This window comes from Acanthaster planci, unplaced genomic scaffold (genome assembly GCF_054643075.1).
Source record: "Acanthaster planci isolate LZ-2023a unplaced genomic scaffold, COTS_SCS Contig147, whole genome shotgun sequence".
NCBI classification, from domain to species: Eukaryota; Metazoa; Echinodermata; class Asteroidea; order Valvatida; family Acanthasteridae; genus Acanthaster; species Acanthaster planci.
Genome location: NW_028257768.1, coordinates 2,281 through 14,836, shown reverse-complemented (window position 1 = coordinate 14,836; position 12,556 = coordinate 2,281). Strand labels below are relative to the sequence as shown.

At 64.3% G+C, this 12,556-nt stretch overlaps 3 pseudogenes; all 3 read right to left on the bottom strand.

Moving 5' to 3' along the window:
• Positions 1–2,781: 2,781 nt before the first annotated feature.
• LOC147795143 (large subunit ribosomal RNA) lies at positions 2,782–4,140 on the bottom strand (annotated as a pseudogene).
• Positions 4,141–6,839: 2,699 nt separating this feature from the next.
• On the bottom strand, positions 6,840–8,198 carry LOC147795142 (large subunit ribosomal RNA; annotated as a pseudogene).
• A 2,698-nt stretch (positions 8,199–10,896) lies between these two features.
• Positions 10,897–12,261, bottom strand: LOC147795141 (large subunit ribosomal RNA; annotated as a pseudogene).
• Positions 12,262–12,556: the final 295 nt, after the last annotated feature.

The window sequence follows — 12,556 nt, the reverse complement described above, 5'->3', positions numbered from 1 at the left end:
TCCGTTTCGCCCGGGGGGCGAGGCCCCGGCCCCGCGAGGTGGGGGGCGCCCGCCTCCGCTGGGAGCGGAACCTCCCTGGGGCTTAGGATCGACTGACCCATGTACAACTGCTGATCGCATGCAAGCCTTCTCCGCCACTCGGCCCTCGAGGATCTCACTCCAATATTTGCTACTACCACCAAGATCTGCGCCCGCGGCGGCTCCACGCGGCCTGGCGGCCGGCGCTTCGACGCGCACCGCGGCGGCTCTCCTACTCGTCGGGGCGTACCAACCGGCCGGCGGTCCCACTCGCTCTCTGCCCCGACGGCCAGGTGTGGGCGGCACTCTCAGTGCCATTCATTTTCAGGGCTAGTCGACTTCCATGGCCACCGGCCTGCTGCCCGTATTAAGCTACGCCTTTTCTTTGCTCTGATGAGCGTCGGCCCCAAATGCGGCGCCCCAACCCGGCGGGTCCTCTCGCCCGACCTGAGGTCGATGGGTTCGCAATAGGCCTCGGCCTCTCACTCTCTCTCTCGCCTCTCAGGGCCCGCCCGGCGCCTCGGCGGCTGCCAGGAAGGAGGGCTTCCCTCCGCGGCCCTCTCTTCTCTCTCTCGGCGCTGAGCGCCCGCTCCCTCTCCGGCGGTCCACTCGGAGATCTGCCACGGGGCCGGCGGCACTCGGTCCCCGTTGGCCGGGTCCGGGCCTCCCCTTTTTCTTTCTCGGCCTGCCCTGCTTGCCTGGCCTCCTTTCCGGCGCGCTCCCTCGAGGCCACCTGTGTCTTTCTTGTTCGGTTTGGGGGCACGACCGGCGCTCGTTTGTGGGGCGGATACTCAGCGCCGACCTCCCCCGGGGAACGACCCGCCCGGCCGGTGCCCCTCGCCTACCTGCCTGCCTTGCCCGCAGATCTCCCGTATCATCCTCGCCAGAGAGCGGGGGAAACCCGCGCCGCAACCTACCGGTCTCTTTGGACTCCCCTTGTTGCCGCCTGCAGCCAGTGTCCTCGCTGGGGCCTCCCGGCGGGGCGGCGGGCTGCCACTTTTTCCGCACCTCCCGTCCCGGGGCTCTCCGGCAGGGCCGGCTGCGGCCCGGGAGCGGCCTTTCCGACACCTCTGGGCAAGGCCGGGCGGGCCGGCCGACGCTCTTCTGGGCATGAAGGGTCGGGCCGGCCGCGCAGAGAAACGCCGTTAACGGAGCGCCCGGAGGGCCTCCCGGCGGGGCGGCGAGCAGCCACTTTCCTTGAGCCGCTCCGGAGCGGGGCTTGTCCAGACCCCAGGGGGAATCGCTCCGGAGGCTTGGGCTCCACCCTGCAGGAATTGCCGTATTGTATGGACAATATATGGCTTTACTGATTTCTGGCAGCTGGAGCTGAGCTCCAGACCACCCTCCCCCTATAAATAGGCAAACCAGGGAGTGGGGGTTAAGGTCCAAAACGCTCTCATTGAAATACGCACGTTTTGGGCCCAACCTGTCCCGGGGCAAAGCCCTCTCAGAGGCCTTGGGTGGGCCGGCGAGCCGATGGACGCCATGCCTGAAGCGCCCGGCCCGCTCTCCGCGGGCAACCCCGGACATCCGAACCTCTCGGACCAGGTTTTCCGAAAAAGGCGATTCACCGCGCCGCACAACGCAACCCGCCGGCATGGAGCCGTTTTCGCCCGGAGAAGCGTGTCGGAAATGCACGGCTTTAGAGGGTCCGCGTGCGGCTGCGGCGGTTTTTTTTTTCCCAAGGACGGTAATTCGCCGCGGAGACACCCTCCCCCCTATAAAAAGGCAAACCAGGGAGTGGGGGTTAAGGTTCAAAACGCTCTCATTAAAATACGCACGTTTCGGGCCCAACAGACCCCGACGAGAGACGCTCTCGAGAGCCGGGGTGCCTCGCCGACGGGTTGGAAAGTGGGGACGAGTCGGTTTTTGCGCCCGAGTCGGGTCGAAACCGGAGATCCGACCTTTCGCGCACCACCAAGTCCGGGGAAGAAATCTTCAGTGGGCGCCCACGCAACGCCGCCCGTCCGACACCCACAGCGGGACAGGCGCCGCCCGCTTCGAGACTCTGCCCTCGGGCCCGAGGCCCCGGTCCCTACCCGCCCGCTGGCACGTGGCGCCACTCCCATTAGAGCCCTCCTGCGGGGTGCACCTCCGGCCCCGGATTTCAAATCAGGTTTTGGGCGGCCGGATAAGCCTCGCAGCCCGGCAGCGTATCCCCGGCTCTCGCCGGTGGGGCCAAGTCAGTTTTTGCGCTCGAGTCGAAGCGTAACTGGAGATGAGCCCTTTCGCGGTCAACGAAGTCCGAGCAAGAAATCTTTTGCGGGCACCCTCGTAACGCTCCCCGTCCGGCACCCACGGCGGGACCGACGCCGCCCGCTGCCAGATGCCGCACTTGGGCTGGAAGCCATGGTTCATCCGTGCCGAGCAGCTGATCGCGCGATGGCATTGGGACCGACTTGGCAACTCCCCGAGAGCCCCCCTGCGGGGTACACTATTAAACGTGGATTTCAAGTCAGTTTGGGGCGGCCGTGTCAGTAATGCAGCCCAGCAGCCAATCCTCGGCCACAGGGGAAGCGCTCGTTCACTCTGCCGTCAGTTCCTCTGCCGAGTCCGAGTGCCGCCGGGCCCGCCGCTGGTACTCCCCGGTCTCCTCCTCCAAGGCCGGTCCGCCCGAGGGCCACCGGGCGGCGCCGGCCGGCCCTCCGCGCTCGACCTCCTCCCCCGCTGCTGGACCCCACCACGCCTCTCCCAGAAGCCGCTCCCACAGCAGCGACGTCGTCCGACCCTGCCCGCCAGGATAGGCCCGTCTGCGGCGCGGGCAAATCCCTCGGATCGAAAGCTTTAGTTTTAGCAGATCACAGCAAAGCGGCTGCTCTACTGGGCACGACACCCCAATCCATACCCAAGTCGTCCGCAAGTGATCTGGCGTCCCTCTCGAGACGGCGGTTCGGCTTGCGCCGGAGTTCCCGGCCCCCGGGCAGGGGCCGCGGGCGGAGTCGGCCCGGCCCCCCTCCAGGCAAGAGCGGGTGGGCGCTGACGCGGGCCGCGCACCGGCAGAGATTTCGACTTAGAGGCGTTTAGCCGTAATCTCTCGGGTGGTAGTCTCGCACCACCGGCCTCTCGACCGAGCGCCTGAACCAGGGGTCCGAATCTGCGGTTCCTCTCGTACTGAGCAGGATTGCCGTGACGGCGACCTCTCATCAGTAGGGTAAAACTACCTGTCTCACGGCGGTCCAAAGCCAGCTCACGTTCCCCATTGGTGGGTGAACAATCCAACGCTTCGCAATGATAGGAAGAGTCGACATCGAAGGATCAAACAGCAACATCGCTATGAACGCTTGGTTGCCACTACCCCGTTATCACTGTGGTAACATTTCTGATACCTCTCGCTTCAAACTGCGAAGCTCAAAAGGATCGATAGGCCACGCTTTCACGGTCTGTATTCATGCTGAAAATCAGATTCAAACGAGCTTTTGCCCTTTTGCTCCGCGCGAGGTTTCCGTCCTCGCTGAGCTCGCCTTAGGACACCTGCGTTACCCTTTGACAGATGTACCGCCCCAGTCAAAGTCCCCGACTGAAGCTGTCGCCGGAGCGGGTGGCGGCCGGCCGCGTAGCGCCGGAAGACTGGGCCCGCTCCCCGCCTCACCGGCTAAGTAAAGAAACCACGAGAGTAGTGGCATTTCAGGGTCGGGCCTGGGGCCCTCCCACCTATCCCACACCCCTCCGTGTCTCTTCACAAGGTCAGACTAGAGTCAAGCTGATTCTGCCAAGCCCGTTCCCTTGGCTGTGGTTTCGCTAGATAGATAGGGACAGTGGGAATCTCGTTAATCCATTCATGCACGTCATTAATTAGATGACGAGGCATTTGGCTACCTTAAAAGAGTCATAGTTACTCCCGCCGTTTACCCGCACTTCGCTGAATTTCTTCACTTTGACATTCAGAGCACTGGGCAGAAATCACATCGCGTCAGCGCCCCGGCTGCAGACGTCGCGATGCTCTGTTTTTCATTAGACAGTCGGATTCCCCTGGTCCGTACCAGTTCTGAGCCGGCTGCTGGGCGCCGGCCGAAGCGGCCGCAGCGAGGACTGTCCACGAGGCGGGCCCCAGGCCGGTCCGGGCTCGCCCAGCGCCCTAGCTCCGGACCAGCCGATTCCAGGGATCCCGCCCCTTAGCAAGAAAAGGAAACTCTTCCCGGGTCCCCGACCGGCGTCTGGGGCTCGCTTGCTTCGCAGATCGGACCGCCAAGGAGGACGTAGGGCTCCGCCTGCGGGTTTGGGAATATTGACCCGATTCCGTTTCGCCCGGGGGGCGAGGCCCCGGCCCCGCGAGGAGGGGGGCGCCCGCCTCCGCTGGGAGCGGAACCTCCCTGGGGCTTAGGATCGACTGACCCATGTACAACTGCTGATCGCATGCAAGCCTTCTCCGCCACTCGGCCCTCGAGCATCTCACTCCAATATTTGCTACTACCACCAAGATCTGCGCCCGCGGCGGCTCCACGCGGCCTGGCGGCCGGCGCTTCGACGCCCACCGCGGCGGCCCTCCTACTCGTCGGGGCGTACCAACCGGCCGGCGGTCCCACTCGCTCTCTGCCCCGACGGCCAGGTGTGGGCGGCACTCTCAGTGCCATTCATTTTCAGGGCTAGTCGACTTCCATGGCCACCGGCCTGCTGCCCGTATTAAGCTACGCCTTTTCTGGGCTCTGATGAGCGTCGGCCCCAAATGCGGCGCCCCAACCCGGCGGGTCCTCTCGCCCGACCTGAGGTCGATGGGTTCGCAATAGGCCTCGGCCTGTCACTCTCTCTCTCGCCTCTCAGGGCCCGCCCGGCGCCTCGGCGGCTGCCAGGAAGGAGGGCTTCCCTCCGCGGCCCTCTCTTCTCTCTCTCGGCGCTGAGCGCCCGCTCCCTCTCCGGCGGTCCACTCGGAGATCTGCCACGGGGCCGGCGGCACTCGGTCCCCGTTGGCCGGGTCCGGGCCTCCCCTTTTTCTTTCTCGGCCTGCCCTGCTTGCCTGGCCTCCTTTCCGGCGCGCTCTTTCGAGGCCGCCTGTGTCTTTCTTGTTCGGTTTGGGGCCACGACCGGCGCTCGTTTGTGGGGCGGATACTCAGCGCCGACCTCCCCCGGGGAACGACCCGCCCGGCCGGTGCCCCTCGCCTACCTGCCTGCCTTGCCCGCAGATCTCCCGTATCATCCTCGCCAGAGAGCGGGGGAAACCTGCGCCGCAACCTACCGGTCTCTTTGGACTCCCCTTGTTGCCGCCTGCAGCCAGTGTCCTCGCTGGGGCCTCCCGGCGGGACGGCGGGCTGCCACTTTCCTTGAGCCGCTACGGAGCGGGGCTTGTCCAGACCCCAGGGGGAATCGCTCCGGAGGCTTGGGCTCCACCCTGCAGGAATTGCCGTATTGTATGGACAATATATGGCTTTACTGATTTCTGGCAGCTGGAGCTGAGCTCCAGACCACCCTCCCCCTATAAATAGGCAAACCAGGGAGTGGGGGTTAAGGTCCAAAACGCTCTCATTGAAATACGCACGTTTTGGGCCCAACCTGTCCCGGGGCAAAGCCCTCTCAGAGGCCTTGGGTGGGCCGGCGAGCCGATGGACGCCATGCCTGAAGCGCCCGGCCCGCTCTCCGCGGGCAACCCCGGACATCCGAACCTCTCGGACCAGGTTTTCCGAAAAAGGCGATTCACCGCGCCGCACAACGCAACCCGCCGGCATGGAGCCGTTTTCGCCCGGAGAAGCGTGTCGGAAATGCACGGCTTTAGAGGGTCCGCGTGCGGCTGCGGCGGGTTTTTTTTTCCCAAGGACGGCAATTCGCCGCGGAGACACCCTCCCCCCTATAAAAAGGCAAACCAGGGAGTGGGGGTTAAGGTTCAAAACGCTCTCATTAAAATACGCACGTTTCGGGCCCAACCGACCCCAACGAGAGACGCTCTCGAGAGCCGGGGTGCCTCGCCGACGGGTTGGAAAGTGGGGACGAGTCGGTTTTTGCGCCCGAGTCGGGTCGAAACCGGAGATCCGACCTTTCGCACACCACCAAGTCCGGGGAAGAAATCTTCAGTGGGCGCCCACGCAACGCCGCCCGTCCGACACCCACAGCGGGACAGGCGCCGCCCGCTTCGAGACTCTGCCCTCGGGCCCGAGGCCCCGGTCCCTACCCGCCCGCTGGCACGTGGCGCCACTCCCATTAGAGCCCTCCTGCGGGGTGCACCTCCGGCCCCGGATTTCAAATCAGGTTTTGGGCGGCCGGATAAGCCTCGCAGCCCGGCAGCGTATCCCCGGCTCTCGCCGGTGGGGCCAAGTCAGTTTTTGCGCTCGAGTCGAAGCGTAACTGGAGATGAGCCCTTTCGCGGTCAACGAAGTCCGAGCAAGAAATCTTTTGCGGGCACCCTCGTACCGCTCCCCGTCCGGCACCCCCGGCGGGACCGACGCCGCCCGCTGCCAGATGCTGCACTTGGGCTGGAAGCCATGGTTCATCCGTGCCGAACAGCTGATCGCGCGATGGCATTGGGACCGACTTGGCAACTCCCGGAGAGCCCCCCTGCGGGGTACACTATTAAACGTGGATTTCAAGTCAGTTTGGGGCGGCCGTGTCAGACATGCAGCCCAGCAGCCAATCCTCGGCCACAGGGGAAGCGCTCGTTCACTCTGCCGTCAGTTCCTCTGCCGAGTCCGAGTGCCGCCGGGCCCGCCGCTGGTACTCCCCGGTCTCCTCCTCCAAGGCCGGTCCGCCCGAGGGCCACCGGGCGGCGCCGGCCGGCCCTCCGCGCTCGACCTCCTCCCCCGCTGCTGGACCCCACCACGCCTCTCCCAGAAGCCGCTCCCACAGCAGCGACGTCGTCCGACCCTGCCCGCCAGGATCGGCCCGTCTGCGGCGCGGGCAAATCCCTCGGATCGAAAGCTTTAGTTTTAGCAGATCACAGCAAAGCGGCTGCTCTACTGGGCACGACACCCCAATCCATACCCAAGTCGTCTGCAAGTGATCTGGCGTCCCTCTCGAGACGGCGGTTCGGCTTGCGCCGGAGTTCCCGGCCCCCGGGCAGGGGCCGCGGGCGGAGTCGGCCCGGCCCCCCTCCAGGCAAGAGCGGGTGGGCGCTGACGCGGGCCGCGCACCGGCAGAGATTTCGACTTAGAGGCGTTTAGCCGTAATCTCTCGGGTGGTAGTCTCGCACCACCGGCCTCTCGACCGAGCGCCTGAACCAGGGGTCCGAATCTGCGGTTCCTCTCGTACTGAGCAGGATTGCCGTGACGGCGACCTCTCATCAGTAGGGTAAAACTACCTGTCTCACGGCGGTCCAAAGCCAGCTCACGTTCCCCATTGGTGGGTGAACAATCCAACGCTTCGCAATGATAGGAAGAGTCGACATCGAAGGATCAAACAGCAACATCGCTATGAACGCTTGGTTGCCACTACCCCGTTATCACTGTGGTAACATTTCTGATACCTCTCGCTTCAAACTGCGAAGCTCAAAAGGATCGATAGGCCACGCTTTCACGGTCTGTATTCATGCTGAAAATCAGATTCAAACGAGCTTTTGCCCTTTTGCTCCGCGCGAGGTTTCCGTCCTCGCTGAGCTCGCCTTAGGACACCTGCGTTACCCTTTGACAGATGTACCGCCCCAGTCAAAGTCCCCGACTGAAGCTGTCGCCGGAGCGGGTGGCGGCCGGCCGCGTAGCGCCGGAAGACTGGGCCCGCTCCCCGCCTCACCGGCTAAGTAAAGAAACCACGAGAGTAGTGGCATTTCAGGGTCGGGCCTGGGGCCCTCCCACCTATCCCACACCCCTCCGTGTCTCTTCACAAGGTCAGACTAGAGTCAAGCTGATTCTGCCAAGCCCGTTCCCTTGGCTGTGGTTTCGCTAGATAGATAGGGACAGTGGGAATCTCGTTAATCCATTCATGCACGTCATTAATTAGATGACGAGGCATTTGGCTACCTTAAAAGAGTCATAGTTACTCCCGCCGTTTACCCGCACTTCGCTGAATTTCTTCACTTTGACATTCAGAGCACTGGGCAGAAATCACATCGCGTCAGCGCCCCGGCTGCAGACGTCGCGATGCTCTGTTTTTCATTAGACAGTCGGATTCCCCTGGTCCGTACCAGTTCTGAGCCGGCTGCTGGGCGCCGGCCGAAGCGGCCGCAGCGAGGACTGTCCACGAGGCGGGCCCCAGGCCGGTCCGGGCTCGCCCAGCGCCCTAGCTCCGGACCAGCCGATTCCAGGGATCCCGCCCCTTAGCAAGAAAAGGAAACTCTTCCCGGGTCCCCGACCGGCGTCTGGGGCTCGCTTGCTTCGCAGATCGGACCGCCAAGGAGGACGTAGGGCTCCGCCTGCGGGTTTGGGAATATTGACCCGATTCCGTTTCGCCCGGGGGGCGAGGCCCCGGCCCCGCGAGGAGGGGGGCGCCCGCCTCCGCTGGGAGCGGAACCTCCCTGGGGCTTAGGATCGACTGACCCATGTACAACTGCTGATCGCATGCAAGCCTTCTCCGCCACTCGGCCCTCGAGCATCTCACTCCAATATTTGCTACTACCACCAAGATCTGCGCCCGCGGCGGCTCCACGCGGCCTGGCGGCCGGCGCTTCGACGCCCACCGCGGCGGCCCTCCTACTCGTCGGGGCGTACCAACCGGCCGGCGGTCCCACTCGCTCTCTGCCCCGACGGCCAGGTGTGGGCGGCACTCTCAGTGCCATTCATTTTCAGGGCTAGTCGACTTCCATGGCCACCGGCCTGCTGCCCGTATTAAGCTACGCCTTTTCTGGGCTCTGATGAGCGTCGGCCCCAAATGCGGCGCCCCAACCCGGCGGGTCCTCTCGCCCGACCTGAGGTCGATGGGTTCGCAATAGGCCTCGGCCTGTCACTCTCTCTCTCGCCTCTCAGGGCCCGCCCGGCGCCTCGGCGGCTGCCAGGAAGGAGGGCTTCCCTCCGCGGCCCTCTCTTCTCTCTCTCGGCGCTGAGCGCCCGCTCCCTCTCCGGCGGTCCACTCGGAGATCTGCCACGGGGCCGGCGGCACTCGGTCCCCGTTGGCCGGGTCCGGGCCTCCCCTTTTTCTTTCTCGGCCTGCCCTGCTTGCCTGGCCTCCTTTCCGGCGCGCTCCCTCGAGGCCGCCTGTGTCTTTCTTGTTCGGTTTGGGGCCACGACCGGCGCTCGTTTGTGGGGCGGATACTCAGCGCCGACCTCCCCCGGGGAACGACCCGCCCGGCCGGTGCCCCTCGCCTACCTGCCTGCCTTGCCCGCAGATCTCCCGTATCATCCTCGCCAGAGAGCGGGGGAAACCTGCGCCGCAACCTACCGGTCTCTTTGGACTCCCCTTGTTGCCGCCTGCAGCCAGTGTCCTCGCTGGGGCCTCCCGGCGGGACGGCGAGCAGCCACTTTCCTTGAGCCGCTACGGAGCGGGGCTTGTCCAGACCCCAGGGGGAATCGCTCCGGAGGCTTGGGCTCCACCCTGCAGGAATTGCCGTATTGTATGGACAATATATGGCTGTACTGATTTCTGGCAGCTGGAGCTGAGCTCCAGACCACCCTCCCCCTATAAATAGGCAAACCAGGGAGTGGGGGTTAAGGTCCAAAACGCTCTCATTGAAATACGCACGTTTTGGGCCCAACCTGTCCCGGGGCAAAGCCCTCTCAGAGGCCTTGGGTGGGCCGGCGAGCCGATGGACGCCATGCCTGAAGCGCCCGGCCCGCTCTCCGCGGGCAACCCCGGACATCCGAACCTCTCGGACCAGGTTTTCCGAAAAAGGCGATTCACCGCGCCGCACAACGCAACCCGCCGGCATGGAGCCGTTTTCGCCCGGAGAAGCGTGTCGGAAATGCACGGCTTTAGAGGGTCCGCGTGCGGCTGCGGCGGTTTTTTTTTCCCAAGGACGGCAATTCGCCGCGGAGACACCCTCCCCCCTATAAAAAGGCAAACCAGGGAGTGGGGGTTAAGGTTCAAAACGCTCTCATTAAAATACGCACGTTTCGGGCCCAACCGACCCCGACGAGAGACGCTCTCGAGAGCCGGGGTGCCTCGCCGACGGGTTGGAAAGTGGGGACGAGTCGGTTTTTGCGCCCGAGTCGGGTCGAAACCGGAGATCCGACCTTTCGCACACCACCAAGTCCGGGGAAGAAATCTTCAGTGGGCGCCCACGCAACGCCGCCCGTCCGACACCCACAGCGGGACAGGCGCCGCCCGCTTCGAGACTCTGCCCTCGGGCCCGAGGCCCCGGTCCCTACCCGCCCGCTGGCACGTGGCGCCACTCCCATTAGAGCCCTCCTGCGGGGTGCACCTCCGGCCCCGGATTTCAAATCAGGTTTTGGGCGGCCGGATAAGCCTCGCGGCCCGGCAGCGTATCCCCGGCTCTCGCCGGTGGGGCCGAGTCAGTTTTTGCGCCCGAGTCGAAGCGTAACTGGAGATGAGCCCTTTCGCGGTCAACGAAGTCCGAGGAAGAAATCTTTTGCGGGCACCCTCGTAACGCTCCCCGTCCGGCACCCACGGCGGGACCGACGCCGCCCGCTGCCAGATGCCGCACTTGGGCTGGAAGCCATGGTTCATCCGTGCCGAGCAGCTGATCGCGCGATGGCATTGGGACCGACTTGGCAACTCCCCGAGAGCCCCCCTGCGGGGTACACTATTAAACGTGGATTTCAAGTCAGTTTGGGGCGGCCGTGTCAGTAATGCAGCCCAGCAGCCAATCCTCGGCCACAGGGGAAGCGCTCGTTCACTCTGCCGTCAGTTCCTCTGCCGAGTCCGAGTGCCGCCGGGCCCGCCGCTGGTACTCCCCGGTCTCCTCCTCCAAGGCCGGTCCGCCCGAGGGCCACCGGGCGGCGCCGGCCGGCCCTCCGCGCTCGACCTCCTCCCCCGCTGCTGGACCCCACCACGCCTCTCCCAGAAGCCGCTCCCACAGCAGCGACGTCGTCCGACCCTGCCCGCCAGGATAGGCCCGTCTGCGGCGCGGGCAAATCCCTCGGATCGAAAGCTTTAGTTTTAGCAGATCACAGCAAAGCGGCTGCTCTACTGGGCACGACACCCCAATCCATACCCAAGTCGTCCGCAAGTGATCTGGCGTCCCTCTCGAGACGGCGGTTCGGCTTGCGCCGGAGTTCCCGGCCCCCGGGCAGGGGCCGCGGGCGGAGTCGGCCCGGCCCCCCTCCAGGCAAGAGCGGGTGGGCGCTGACGCGGGCCGCGCACCGGCAGAGATTTCGACTTAGAGGCGTTTAGCCGTAATCTCTCGGGTGGTAGTCTCGCACCACCGGCCTCTCGACCGAGCGCCTGAACCAGGGGTCCGAATCTGCGGTTCCTCTCGTACTGAGCAGGATTGCCGTGACGGCGACCTCTCATCAGTAGGGTAAAACTACCTGTCTCACGGCGGTCCAAAGCCAGCTCACGTTCCCCATTGGTGGGTGAACAATCCAACGCTTCGCAATGATAGGAAGAGCCGACATCGAAGGAGGATCAAACAGCAACATCGCTTATGAACGCTTGGCTGCAACTACCCAGTTATCACTGTGGTAACATTTCTGATACCTCTCGCTTCAACTGCGAAGCTCAAAAAGATCGATAGGCCACGCTTTCACGGTCTGTATTCATGCTGAAAATCAGATTCAAACCGAGCTTTTGCCCTTTTGCTCCGCGCGAGGTTTCCGTCCTCGCTGAGCTCGCCTTAGGACACCTGCGTTACCTTTGACAGATGTACCGCCCCAGTCAAACCCCCCCGACTGAAGCTGTCGCCGGAGCGGGTGGCGGCCGGCCGCGTAGCGCCAGAAGACTGGGCCAGCTCCCCCGCCTCACCGGCTAAGTAAAGAAAACCACGAGAGTAGTGGCATTTCAGCGTCGGGCCTGGGGCCCTCCCACCCTATCCCACACCCCTCCGTGTCTCTTCACAAGGTCAGACTAGAGTCAAGCTGATGCTGCCAAGCCCGTTCCCTTGGCTGTGGTTTCGCTAGATAGATAGGGACAGTGGGAATCTCGTTAATCCATTCATGCACGTCATTAATTAGATGACGAGGCATTTGGCTACTTAAAGAGTCATAGTTACTCCCGCCGTTTACCCGCACTTCGCTGAATTTCTTCACTTTGACATTCAGTAGCACTGGGCAGAAATCACATCGCGTCAGCGCCCCGGCTGCAGACGTCGCGATGCTCTGTTTTTCATTAGACAGTCGGATTCCCCTGGTCCGTACCAGTTCTGAGCCGGCTGCCGGGCGCCGGCCGAAGCGGGCGCAGCGAGGACTGTCCACGAGGCGGGCCCCAGGCCGGTCCGGGCTCGCCCAGCGCCCTAGCTCCGGACCAGCCGATTCCAGGGATCCCGCCCCTTAGCAAGAAAAGGAAACTCTTCCCGGGTCCCCGACCGGCGTCTGGGGCTCGCTTGCTTCGCAGATCGGACCCGCCAAGGAGACGTAGGGCTCCGCCTGCGGGTTAGGGAATATTGCCCCGATTCCGTTTCGCCCGGGGGGCGAGGCCCCGGCCCCGCGAGGAGGGGGCGCCCGCCTCCGCTGGGAGCGGAACCTCCCTGGGGCTTAGGATCGACTGACCCATGTACAACTGCTGATCGCATGCAAGCCTTCTCCGCCACTCGGCCCTCGAGGATCTCACTCCAATATTTGCTACTACCACCAAG